Here is a 12,064-nt window from a genome sequence, read left to right as displayed (position 1 = left end):
GTCTTAAAAAAGGCTGGTGCACCAAAACCATTAAAACGTAAATCTATCAAAAGTAATCTTGGTCTGCAAGCAGGGTTATTCGATAATTGTTGAACTGCCACTATGAGATATCCAAAGTAACATTTTAAATTTTATAACGTTCTTGAAGACCACAGTTTACTCTACAAGAGTATTATAAAACCAGTATAAAACCAAAATGTTACAAGGGATGAGACAACACACCCACTTTTTAGTGACGAACTCAATTCATCTATTGGATCTAGACGCATTAACTCTTTGGTTACAAACTTTAGCTCACTATAATGTGGGCGTCGAAACTAAGATAAATTAATCTACTTAGTCATTGTACGTGTTATCGACAGGTGTTTTATGAAACACTATTGGAACCTTTTTTCTTTACATTTGATTTGATCCAACTGGAACTGGATGTCGCATTGTGGATAAAATTTTGCTTTAAACTGAACCATTTTAGCTGACGAGTAGTAGTGATTCACATTGCTCTGCTACATTTAATTTTAATATGAATCTGAAACATGCATTCTCCCAGCAGCTGCCCTAGATTAATTTAAGTTCAGATTCAAAAGCTCAAAACTGTTGCACAGCTTTGTTCTATTTTCTGCAAATTGAATCACGAGATTCAAATTTTGTATGTTTTGGCGATTGAACGCGTTAGCAGCAAAATAAATAATTATTTTATTTATTCAAACAAAATTCAAACATGAACAGAACACTGCTGGAGATACACGCGTTTTTGTTTTATTTTGCTTCAGATTCCAACGAGAATAGTGTTCTATTGTTTGGAGGAAAAATAAATCACTGCTGATCAATCAGTTAATTGGTTTGCAGTCTTATTTTTTTTTTTCGAAATAAATGGTTTTTTTTACAGAACGATGCATTAGAAATTAAATGCCCACTCTTTATCACAATGCCAAATATTTGTCAAATTCCCTCAGACATATATCAAACTGTTTAGATATCGACATGGGTATCAGGCAGACTTGACAAATTTGTTATTATTAATAATTTGGTATTTGTTATTGTGACAAATACAGTGCTGATAACTTTTGCGCTATAGCTAAACATGTGTATCTGAAATGAACGAATCAGCTATAGAGATAATTGCAATAAATTTATGAAACATATTTTAGATGGTGCGCTTTTTCTTTTAAAAACAGTCAATAATCGAGCCCAAAATAAAAAAAAACTTTTTATTTTTTATTCAAATTAAATCTTTCCTCGAGTTTAGCACCAAGTTTTCGGCTTCAATCATATTGTATGCAGATGACAGCCGTTTCAGGGGCTGCTAAAAATAGTATTTTGGCCACAGATTCCGATCTGGCCAATTTTCAATAGCAAATAACTGGACAGGTTTCGCGTTGAATAAAACTTGTTGCAATAAATAGGTCAATGCTAAGTTCTAAAACGTGTGTTGAAGTGTGCTAATAGTGTGTGTTAAGTTTTTTACACATGCACACACACTACATACACACATAACATACACCACATCAATTCGTCGAACTGAGTCGATTGGTATATTCCTATAGGTCTCCATGACTCCATTAAAATTTTTTTTTTTTGAAATGACTCTATAGCCTTTCCGTATTCTTAGGGTACTAGAAAGGCAAAATAAAAAGATGCCGACAAGCGTCCACTTTCCCCTACTTAAATAAGTTTACCAATTGGTGTCTGTGTTTTCCTCTTGCATGTGACATAGCTAGAAAACATAAAAGAAAGACCTAAAACCACTGACGGTGCCTAAGTTCTGGTAAAGGTGGGGCACCAGCATTTTTGGCGTCAGTAGTAACAATTTTGTGCGGTAAGACGCGCGGCTACAAAGCAAGACCATGCTGAGGGTGGCTGGGTTCGATTTCCGATGCCGGTCTAGGCAATTTTCGGATTGGAAATTGTCTCGACTTCCCTGGGCATAAAAGTATCATCGTGTTAGCCTCATGTTATACAAATGCAAAAATGGTAACCTGGCTTAGAAACCTCGCAGTTAATAACTGTGGAAGTGCTTAATGAACACTAAGCTGCGAGGCGGCTCTGTCCCAGTGTAGGGATGTTATGCCAATAAGAAGAAGAAGAAGAAGTAACAATTTTAAATGAGAGCGTTAATCGGTCAAGCGATAAATCAATTAAAAAAAAAAACCGGAAGTTTATATGTTACGAAATTTTGGTAACTAAAATTTTTTTTGGAATGTTTCTCCAAAAACTTGCAATTCCTGTGTGATATGGTAAAACGTCCTATCGTTGTGGTATGTCCTAATGTTGCGGTAGTGTAAAAGTAGTCCATCCTGAATATAATAGCATTGAAAAAAGTTATGGGTACGCAAAAACTCTTCGAATTAACGATTAGAACAGCTTTTGTTTGGCAAAATTCCGTGCAAAATGATGGAAAATAAACATTTTTCGTTAAAAAATTTGAACCCTTTGAGCCTATTATTGCGGTAGTGCTAAAGTCCTATTGTTGTGGTATCGATCTCCATAAGAATTACATGCAATATCGCAACAATATACCTGACCTTCAAAAAATTTCGCAATGATAGGCAACTGCGTCTTATTATTGCGGTAGTTTGTTTTATTGTGATAAAAACAAAACAACATAAGTTCAGAACAATCGACGTAATGTTTACGAAAATATAGTTCTACTATTACAATGTGGAAAAGGACCAACAGGTATTTTTGAAATCAATTTTGTTTTGACACGGTGCTTAAACCCTCCATAATAGGTCGTTTTACCCTAATGTATAGACTGTAATTGAGATTTTCTAGCAATAAATTCCAGAGTCAAACCGGGGTTTACTACTGACCAGAATTCTTTGGATGTTCTCAAGAATTCCTGGGGAATTAACTTCTACCATTTTTTCGTAAATAATTCTTCAAGAAATATCACCAAGATCCAAGATTTCCAAAAAATAATCAAAAGTACTTTCAAAAAATCTTAAAGAAACTCTTTCGAAAAAAATATTTCATTCCTTCGAATACTAACGGAAATTCGATTCACTCGGAAATTTCTCCAGCAAGAATTCCTTCCACAAGTCTGGGACAAAATGCTCCTCTTGTGGTTTCCCTAGAAAATCTTTCGGAAATTATTTCGCAGATAAATCCAGAAATTCTTATGGAAATATAAGAAAATCAGATATTCTTTCAGAAATTCCTTTGAGAATCCCTGTATGAATTCGTTTGAAATAAAAACTGAAATTAGGATATTGTTTCAGGAATTGTAAAAATTGTTTTACCTTCGAAAATAACTTTAGAAGAAATCCTTCCGAAATTGGATTTGGAAATTCTTTGGAAATTCCTTTAAGAATTCTTACAGAAATTGATTTAGGAATTTCTACGTGATATGTTTTAGGAAATCCTTCAGAAATTCTTTTGAGAACTCCTCCAATAAATTACGCCAGGAATTCCTTTTGACATTTCTTCGGAAAATTCTCTGGAAAGACCTTTGTAAATTTATCCGGAAATCCCGCGGAAATCATCAATTCCCGCAGAAATCATTCCAGAAATTTATTTAGAAGATTTTTTCCGATAATTTATTAAAGAATAAAATAGGAAATACTAAAAAAAAATTCAAACAGTTTCTATCGGAAATTTTCGGAAAGAATTCATAAAACAATTTCTAAATGATTCCTAAAAGAATTTTTTGAAGTGATTACCGAGAAAAATCTTGAAGGAATATCCGAAGGTCTCAAGAAATTTCTAATGGAATTTCCGGTGGAATGTCCGAAGTGATTCATGGATGATGATTTGAAGGAATTCTGAAGGATTTCCAAGAATTCTTCCATCTTCCTAGAGGGATATCTTATTGGAAGAATTTCTTTAAGAAGTTCCTGAGCTAATTGCTAAAACAATTTCTAAAAAAAGTTCTACGGAACTCCTAAACCAATTTCCGAAGGAATTTCTAAACCATTTTCAAAACAAAAATCCTAAGGAATTCTCCTAAAGGGAATTTCGGAAGGTTTCCCTGATACATTTTCGGATGGTATTTTTGTAAAATTTCCGTAGGAGTTCCGACCAAATTTCCAAAGGAGATTCCAAAGAAATTCTTTGAAAAATTTTTAAGTAAATGTCGAATGAATCTCTTAAGGAATTTCCGAAAGAATTTTCAAGATGTAAGTGTTCTTTAAGGATTAAAAAAAATTCTCATAGGAATGTTTGAAAGAATTCTTTAAGAAAAATCTTGTTTTAATTTTTTAAAGAATATCTTGATGCTTTCCAAAAGAATTTCTGTATCTATATCCGAAGTAATTTCCCGAGAATTAGTCGAAAGAATCCTTGGAAAAAAATCGAAGGAATTCTTGGAGGAATCTATAGAGAAATTCAAGAAATCAAGTTCCTTTGGAAATTTCTTTAGGAATTTGTTATCTGAGAATTGACGACTGAAGTTTTGCTATGAAGATTGAATTTTTTCGGCGACAGCAGTCTTAATAAGTAGCAAATACTTTGTTGCTCCTACATCCGACGTTTCGGTTAATTTATGTAATCTGTGCCCTAGAGTTATTTAAATAAAATGACAAGTTTCATAAGTTTTATTTGTTTATTCTTACAATTAGACATATAGCAGTCTAAACAATAGCAGTAGTATCAGTCTCCAATTACTTTAAAGTTCGACAACGCAGAATATGGAGAATACTGGCTATCCGGAATGTAAGTGTTTTGCCATAGACTTATTATTTTGATTCAACGCAATCCAACGAATCGCAAATCAAAATAGAACAACAGAAAATACGGCTTTACTTCAAATAGAAGTGTCGCTGAAAAGCGGATGCCTTTTATATTACTCGAAAAATGTACACCGTGTACGAGTAAAATCCACACTCATGAATTGTACAAAAGCTTTGCAAAACTTAGAGTTAATCTTGTCTGAACAAGTAAAATGTACCCCTCACTAAGTGAAAAAAGCTGAAGTGCAATTGTGGCTTCCACTATATTTATGTTTTCTTATGTTACTGTACTTTTACACGACGATTCAAAATTAAATCAAAATTGATTGAAAATCCAACGTATATCCATTTATTTTTAAAGTAGCAGTTGAAAAATACGCTGTACTGTAAAAACATGTTAAATAAAATTTAAAATTATGTGTTTTTCGATGCTCTTATTATGTGCATTAAAAAAACGTAATTTTCAATCGATCTTAAGTTTCAATTAATTTATTGTTACAGCAATTATAAAATCTACTTGATTTTCAATCAAATTCCGGATTCAATCAATTTATTATTACATCATTTCTAATTTACATGTCGTGTAAATTTAATTATTTTTTGCTGTGTATCACAAATATTTAGAGTTACCATTAAATTGATTGAATATGTATCTGCGTCCACATATATTTAGAATTTCCTTTTCTCTTCCAGGAATATTCTCATAAAGGACTATATACAGCTTTGGGTTTTGAAATTGTGGCTTAGATCGTTCATTTAAGTCAATATTTTGTTTCTGCTTAGAGCTCCAAATCTAAAAAAAATGAAATGTTAAATTAAATCATTGTTTAAATTTACATGATCGTGTAAAATTAAACGATTGGATAGATTCAATTGAAAATACCTTTAATGTAATTACACATGACTACATTTTCAATCCGTGTAAAATTTAATATCTGACTCGTTTTACGTTTATTTTTATGCTCCAAATATGTGCATGAAAATAAACGTAAATTTACACAAAAATTAATACTGTGTACAACTAAATGCATATCGCTGAAAAAATTCAATGTTAGACATTTGTTTGGTAATTCCTAAAAGTAATTCCGGCGGATTGCTAAAGGAATTTCTTAAGGAAATTCCGGAGGATTTTCCAAAAGAATTCTTAGACAAATTTCGGAAGAATTTTTAGAAAGAATTCTTAAAGAAATTTCAAAAGGTGTTTCTATTAGCTGAGGATTTTTGAAAAAAATCCTCGAGAAATTTTGTAATGAATTACTGGCGGAATGACTTATGGATTAATTAAAGAATTTCTTCCAAAATTTCTCCAGAAAATCCTTCAGAAATTCTTTCAAGGTACTCCTCCAGAAATAATTCATAAAATTCCCACAGTAGTTTATTTGAATATTCCTCCAGGATTGTTCCGTAGAAAGGCCTTTACAAATTTCTTTTTTTAAACTATGCAATATTTCTTTCAAAATTCCTGTAGGAAAGTTTGTTGAAAGAATTCTTCCGAAAAATTATTGAAGAATGAAATAGAAAATTCTAAAAGAGTTTTCGTAGGAGTTTCTAACGGAAATTCGAAAGGATTATCTAAGTTATTCACAAAAAAAAATTGCGAATGTAATTTCTCAAGGATTCCTAAGAGAATTTTTGAAGGATTTCATAAGAGATTCCCGAAAGAATTTTCAAAGGAATTTCAAAATGAATCTCCGAAGATCTAAAGGAATGTCTAGAAGATTTGCTGAAAAATTGGAGTAATGACCGAAAGAATTCCTAATAGAATGTTCAAAAGAATTCCTGTAAATCTGGAGAAATTCCTGAGGGAAATATCGACGGTATTCTAAAAATTTCTTCTTAGATTTTCCAAAGGAATTTATTAAGAAAGTACTAGCAGAATTCCTAAGATATGTTCCACAAAAATCCTTATTCAATTTTCGAAGAAACTTCTGAAGTAATTTTCTAAGGCATTCCTAAAGAAACAATACCTACAGAAAACCCTTAAGAAATTTTTTAAAAAATTTCTACAGAAAATGTTATTAGAAAGCCTTCCGAAATACTTCGAGGAGAATTCTTTTTATAAGTTTCTTTATGAATTCCTTTGTAAGTGGCCTTAAGATTTTTTGTAGAAATTGAATCCTTCAATTTTTTTAAACGAAATTGCACAAACAATTATTAAAATAAAAGCTTCCAATTATTTTTTTAGAAAATCCGTTCCTAAACTCTAGTAAGAAATTCTTGGAATTCATTTGAAATTTCACTCAGGAATTTCATCTGAAAATTCCTTTGATATTTCCGTAAGAAACCCATCCGAAAATTCCTTTAGGATATCCTATTTCATTTATTGATAAATTTTCGGAAAAAAAATTCCAACAAAATATCCGGGATAATTCCAGCAGGAGTTTCATATGGTTCTACTAAAAGGAAATGGAAGTTCTGAAGGAATTTCTAGATGAATTTACGAAGGCCTTTTCAGTGGATTTTCCGAAGGAATCCCAGGAGGAATGACAAAAAAATAAAAGCGAAATATTCTAAATTATCTCTGGAGGAAAAAAATACGTTCAGAAAAATATTTGATAAATGAGAGTATTTTGCTTATAAAAATAGTATTTTTTCCTAAAGCAATTCAAAACATCGTCTAACGCAACAATTTTCAATAATGAAACCAGCCAGCCGAGTGCTGAAAGTATTAAGTTAATAACAACTAATTAAGATAGCTAATCAGTATTTTAAAAAGAAAATGATGAGCCAGATTTTCCTGTCCAATGCTAGTTGTTGCGGAAAAGTGAATGTGTTTTTTTCGCACAAAAGATTTTTTTAAGTTATACCTATTTAGTGCATTTTTTACTTTAAACGTTTCTAAATACCTATTTTTAATTTTCATTTCTTTGTGGAAAATTTTCATTGTTGAAGGAAATTTTAAATTTAACAATGTTTCAAATTTAATAACATTAAACGCAAATTTTAAATCCTCAGCCCACAGTTCACCGGCAACCGAGCAACCAAGTGGAAGCTGTGTTGTATGAATGAGGAAACACAGATTCGTCAAGTGTAAATATTTGTAAACTTACCTTGAAATTGCTTAAATAGCGCGCGCGGGAGAGAAATAAGATTTCGTGGCTTGCCTCGTCCACGCTGCTTTGAGAAATATCCTCCGAGTTTTGGCACGAACCGGGTGCCAACTGTGGCGATAGAATCCCTTTTCTGGGCCGGCAGCGATGTTGCGACGGGTGGCAGCGGACGATGGGTGGTGAAGGTGCTTAAATTCCTACCCTCCAATAATAACAATAATGAATCACTTTTCAATTAAGTTCGTTCCGTTTTTCTCTCTCTCCTGGACGCTCTCAATGGCTGAGGTCTGCGGCCGATGAATTTTCCACTACACACACGGTTGCACGGGTCACACGGTCGGTTACGGTGGAAAACGAACACCCAGAAAAACGCCTCTTGACTTGGAGTTTTCCTTTTTATTACATTGCTTTCTTCTCAGTTTTTCCCGCACGCATTTGGCTATTTTACGACATGCCACACGAACACAGGCACAGCCCAATACACAACAGGGCTTCAAGATTCTCAAGTAAACTTGGGACAGTGGCTCTTCTTGCTGCTATTGTTGATAGCTCCCCGACGGAAAACTCACACTTCCCAAAATTTTCTCGATTTGGAAAATACGCCACCCTTCTTTCTTCCGTTGTTTGCTTGCAATTTTCGACGACTGATCCGTTCACTTTAAATTAAACTTTATGATTTTTATTAATACCTTGAAAATACTTGCATATCACGAAACTCCCAACACCCAGAGTTTTATATTCCCAGAAAACGGGCTTCCGATACAAACAGTCGACTAATCGCCACCGAGCTTGCCTCACCTTGGTGCTGCTGCATCGACATTTTCGCGATCAAACCCTGCAAATCTGAATCACGTCGGCATGAACTGAATCTTTTCAATCTCGGTATAGGCCAAAGCCCTTTCCAAAGCTTGTTTTCCTGTTCGCTAGACTAAGATCACTCCCGAGCGTTCTGCGTTTAGTTGAGATATCTGAGGCACCACTTCTGACAGGGCTTTTTCTTCTTCGCTTCACCGCAGCGCCAGCAGTTTAGGTCATACACCAGTAGCACGGGCCCAGGCTGATTCGATTCTGACACCGATGGACGGGACCACTACGGATACAACTCGTGCGGGGTTTGACTTTCGCGTCGGAGCTCGAGTATCTATCTACTAGCACTTGCAACCTGGTGAGATAGAGGCACACTAAACATTCTCTCGCCTCGCAGCAGTATGACGACGACGACACGGCGATCCAGAGTTTGCCCACAAATACGTATAGTCAGCTTGGCTGGTTGGTTCGAAAACATCTGTCAGCAGAACCCCTGTCCCATGTATTCGCGTATGGCTCTGGCTGGCTACATCTGCTACGGTGTGGTGAGGTGGATGATAGTCGAGCTCGAGAGAACCGTGAGCGACACATGGGACCGCGAGAACCGCGAGAGCTGTCTGGCGGAGTTCAACATTCGCACGTTTTGTGTACGTAAATTGAAGATAGTGATATCAATATCATGCGTTTTTGGTCCGGTTTGTTTGGTTCACGACCACAACGAGGTTCGTTGAATAGGGTTGCAGTACCATTTTTTCGTCTTCAAATTAGCTTCCGACTTTCGTTTGTACGATTTTGATCGAATATCAAAGAGTAGAATGTGGTAGAATCATAAATTTAATTAATATTTAACTAAATTATTTTATTACTGTGGTGACATAATCAACTCATCATGGCATTTCAAATCAACATTTGACAAGATTGTAATTCATCTATGATGTAACATGGTGTCTTTACATTAATGATTCAAAAACGTATAACATAATTCGTGTTGAAATAAAATAATGAAAGGAATCATACAGGCAAGGATCGTACCGATCATTTAGTCAAAGTTTGGCTTATTTGCTAATCACATCAAACGAGTCAAATTACAACTCTAAAAGTTAAATACTTCAACGTGAGAACGTTAGTATCACTGAATATACTAAATGATAATCAATTTCAATTATTTAGTATAATTTACTTCTACTAGCGCTGTAACTTCGTCTATATGTATTGGAATTCTAACAACATACTATTAACCCTCTACAACCGATATCTCGGGTCATCTAAACCCAACTTGAGTTAAGAACTTGCGATCTACAAAAAGTTAGTAAATCATGCTAAAATGGCCCGATGAAAAAATAAAAACTATTTCATACAAAATGTTCCATACAAAAAAAAGTTTCTCAAAGTTTCTCATAGGGACCACCACTACGACTTTCTTTGTATTTCCGAGAATGCATTAAAACTAAATCCAGCTGCTTATGGCTGCAATGCTGTGATTCCGATCACTTTTTTGTAAAAAAGTCAATAATTTTGAAACAATAAATTTAGGTATATTTATAATACTCGGCAGACTACGATGGGCTTGATACCTATTCCATACATGTGCTAAAAGAGCATCGCTTAGCTTAAATAGAGAGAGTATATAACTTGGAAGATGCCGTAGGCTTCGTGATAGGATGTGTACACGATCCCAAGCAGCACACGTGTCATAAACGAATGAGGGTAGCAAGAAGTCTAGGGTAGGCGCCAATCCCTCCAGGGGCGATGCCCTAGTCATCAAAACGGACGAGGCTAAGTACTCGGACGTCTTGATGAGAAGTGACGCCAAGCTCGGTTAACTCGGCGCCGATGTACGTCGAATAAGACGTACCCGGATGGGCGAGATGATCCTCGAGCTAAAGCGGGGCGTCTCGCAAAAGTGCGCCGCCTACAAGAAGTTGGCGGAGGAAGTCCTAGTTGAGACGGTTAAGGTGAGGGCACTCACGACGGAGGTGAATCTAAGGGTTAAAGACCTGGACGAGATCACCGAAGTCGAAGAGCTCGTCACGGCACTGCGGCGACAGTGCGAAGTGGAGGCGTCCACCGCAGCCGTTCGGCTACGGAAAGGTCCGGCAGGGACACAGGTAGCATTGGTTCGGCTATCTGCAGCGGATGCCTCCAAGGTAGTCAAGTTAGGAAGCGTCAAGGTGGGGTGGTCGGTATGCCCTGTGGGCATATATGAACAACCCAAAGTTTGCTTCAAGTGCCTGGAACCGAGGCACAAGCAATGGGACTGCAAAGGTCCTGACAGAAGCAAGCTCTGTCGACGCTGCGGATTGGAGGAACATAAGGCACAATGTTGCACGAACCCTCCCAACTGTTTGATCTGTTTCAGCAAAGCTGCGAACAGCAAGCACCCCATGGGGGGTTCGAAGTGCTCGGCGTTTAAGCGTGCTGCAAAATCACAGTGCAGGTAACGCAGCTAAACCTGACCCACTGTGATGCAGCCCAGTAACTGCTGAGTCAGACAGTTGCTGAATGGGGGACGGATATCGCCATCATAGCAGATCCTTATCGGGTACCCGCCAGGAACGGTAATTGGGTCACCGATGGGTCTAAAATGGTGGCGATATGGACAACGGAGAAATACCCAGTCCAAGAGTTGGTGTCTTCGACACACGAGGGCTTCGTCATTGCCAAAATCAACGGGGTTTTCTTCTGCAGCTGCTAGGCGCCTCCTCGATGGTCGATCGAGCAGTTCGGTCGAATGCTAGATTGTTTGACGGCTAACTTGATGGGGCGTAGGCCGGTGGTGATAGCGGGGGACTTCAACGATTGGGCCGTGGAATGAGGAAGCCGATCCACGAATCAACGGGGGCAGATCCTCCTGGAATCACTGGCCATGTTGAATGTGGACTTGGCTAATATACCTACAGCTGGAATGGAGCCGAGTCGATTATCGATGTTACGTTCTGGAGCCCTGGCTAAACGAGTAGTTCGAACTGCAGGGTAGATGATGGCTACACTCATAGCGACCACCTGGCGGTTCGCTACAGTATCGACTATACAACCAGCATTCAGCGGACGGAAGAAGGGGCGAGGCCTAGCCCTCGTATTCGGAAGACATCATACTTCGACGACGAGTTGTTTAAGGAAGCGCTCCGCCGCGAGCACAACACTCTCGGTCTGAGCGGCGAGCAGCTGGTAACAGTACTCTCGCGTGCATGCGATACCACCATGCCTAGGAAAGTCCACCCTAGGAATGGGAGACCACCGGCTTACTGGTGGACTCAAGCAATTGCGAACCTGCGCCGCGCCTGCCTACGGGCAAGGAGGCGGATGCAGCGAGCACGCACAGAAGAGGAGCGTGTTGAACGACGGGTGGCGTTCGTGGCTGCTAGAGCCGCTCTGAAGACTGAGATTAGATCAAGCAAAAAAGCCTGCTTCGAGGGCCTGTGTCAAAGTGCCAACGCGAATCCATGGGGTGACGCCTAAAGGGTCGTAATGGCCAAGACACGTGGGGCGATGGCCCCTACAGAGCGGTCTCCAGAGATGCTGGAGAGGATCATCGCGGGG

General features: G+C 37.5%; 1 protein-coding gene across 3 annotated transcripts in view; it reads right to left on the bottom strand.

The window, feature by feature from the left end:
• Nucleotides 1-8,899, bottom strand: part of LOC134222321 (1-phosphatidylinositol 4,5-bisphosphate phosphodiesterase) — a 257,905-nt gene extending 249,006 nt beyond the window's left edge. For 2 of the 3 annotated variants that reach the window (XR_009982411.1, XM_062701464.1), the window contains exon 1: nucleotides 7,718-8,899. The gene's annotated coding sequence lies outside the window, so the exon portion shown is untranslated. The remainder of the gene's footprint in view (nucleotides 1-7,717) is intronic. The other variant, XM_062701466.1, reaches the window with a different exon arrangement.
• Nucleotides 8,900-12,064: the final 3,165 nt, after the last annotated feature.

Source organism: Armigeres subalbatus, chromosome 3 (genome assembly GCF_024139115.2).
Source record: "Armigeres subalbatus isolate Guangzhou_Male chromosome 3, GZ_Asu_2, whole genome shotgun sequence".
Classification (NCBI taxonomy): domain Eukaryota; kingdom Metazoa; phylum Arthropoda; class Insecta; order Diptera; family Culicidae; genus Armigeres; species Armigeres subalbatus.
Note: the sequence above shows the minus strand (reverse complement) of the source record. Positions and strands in the feature narration are given on the sequence as shown.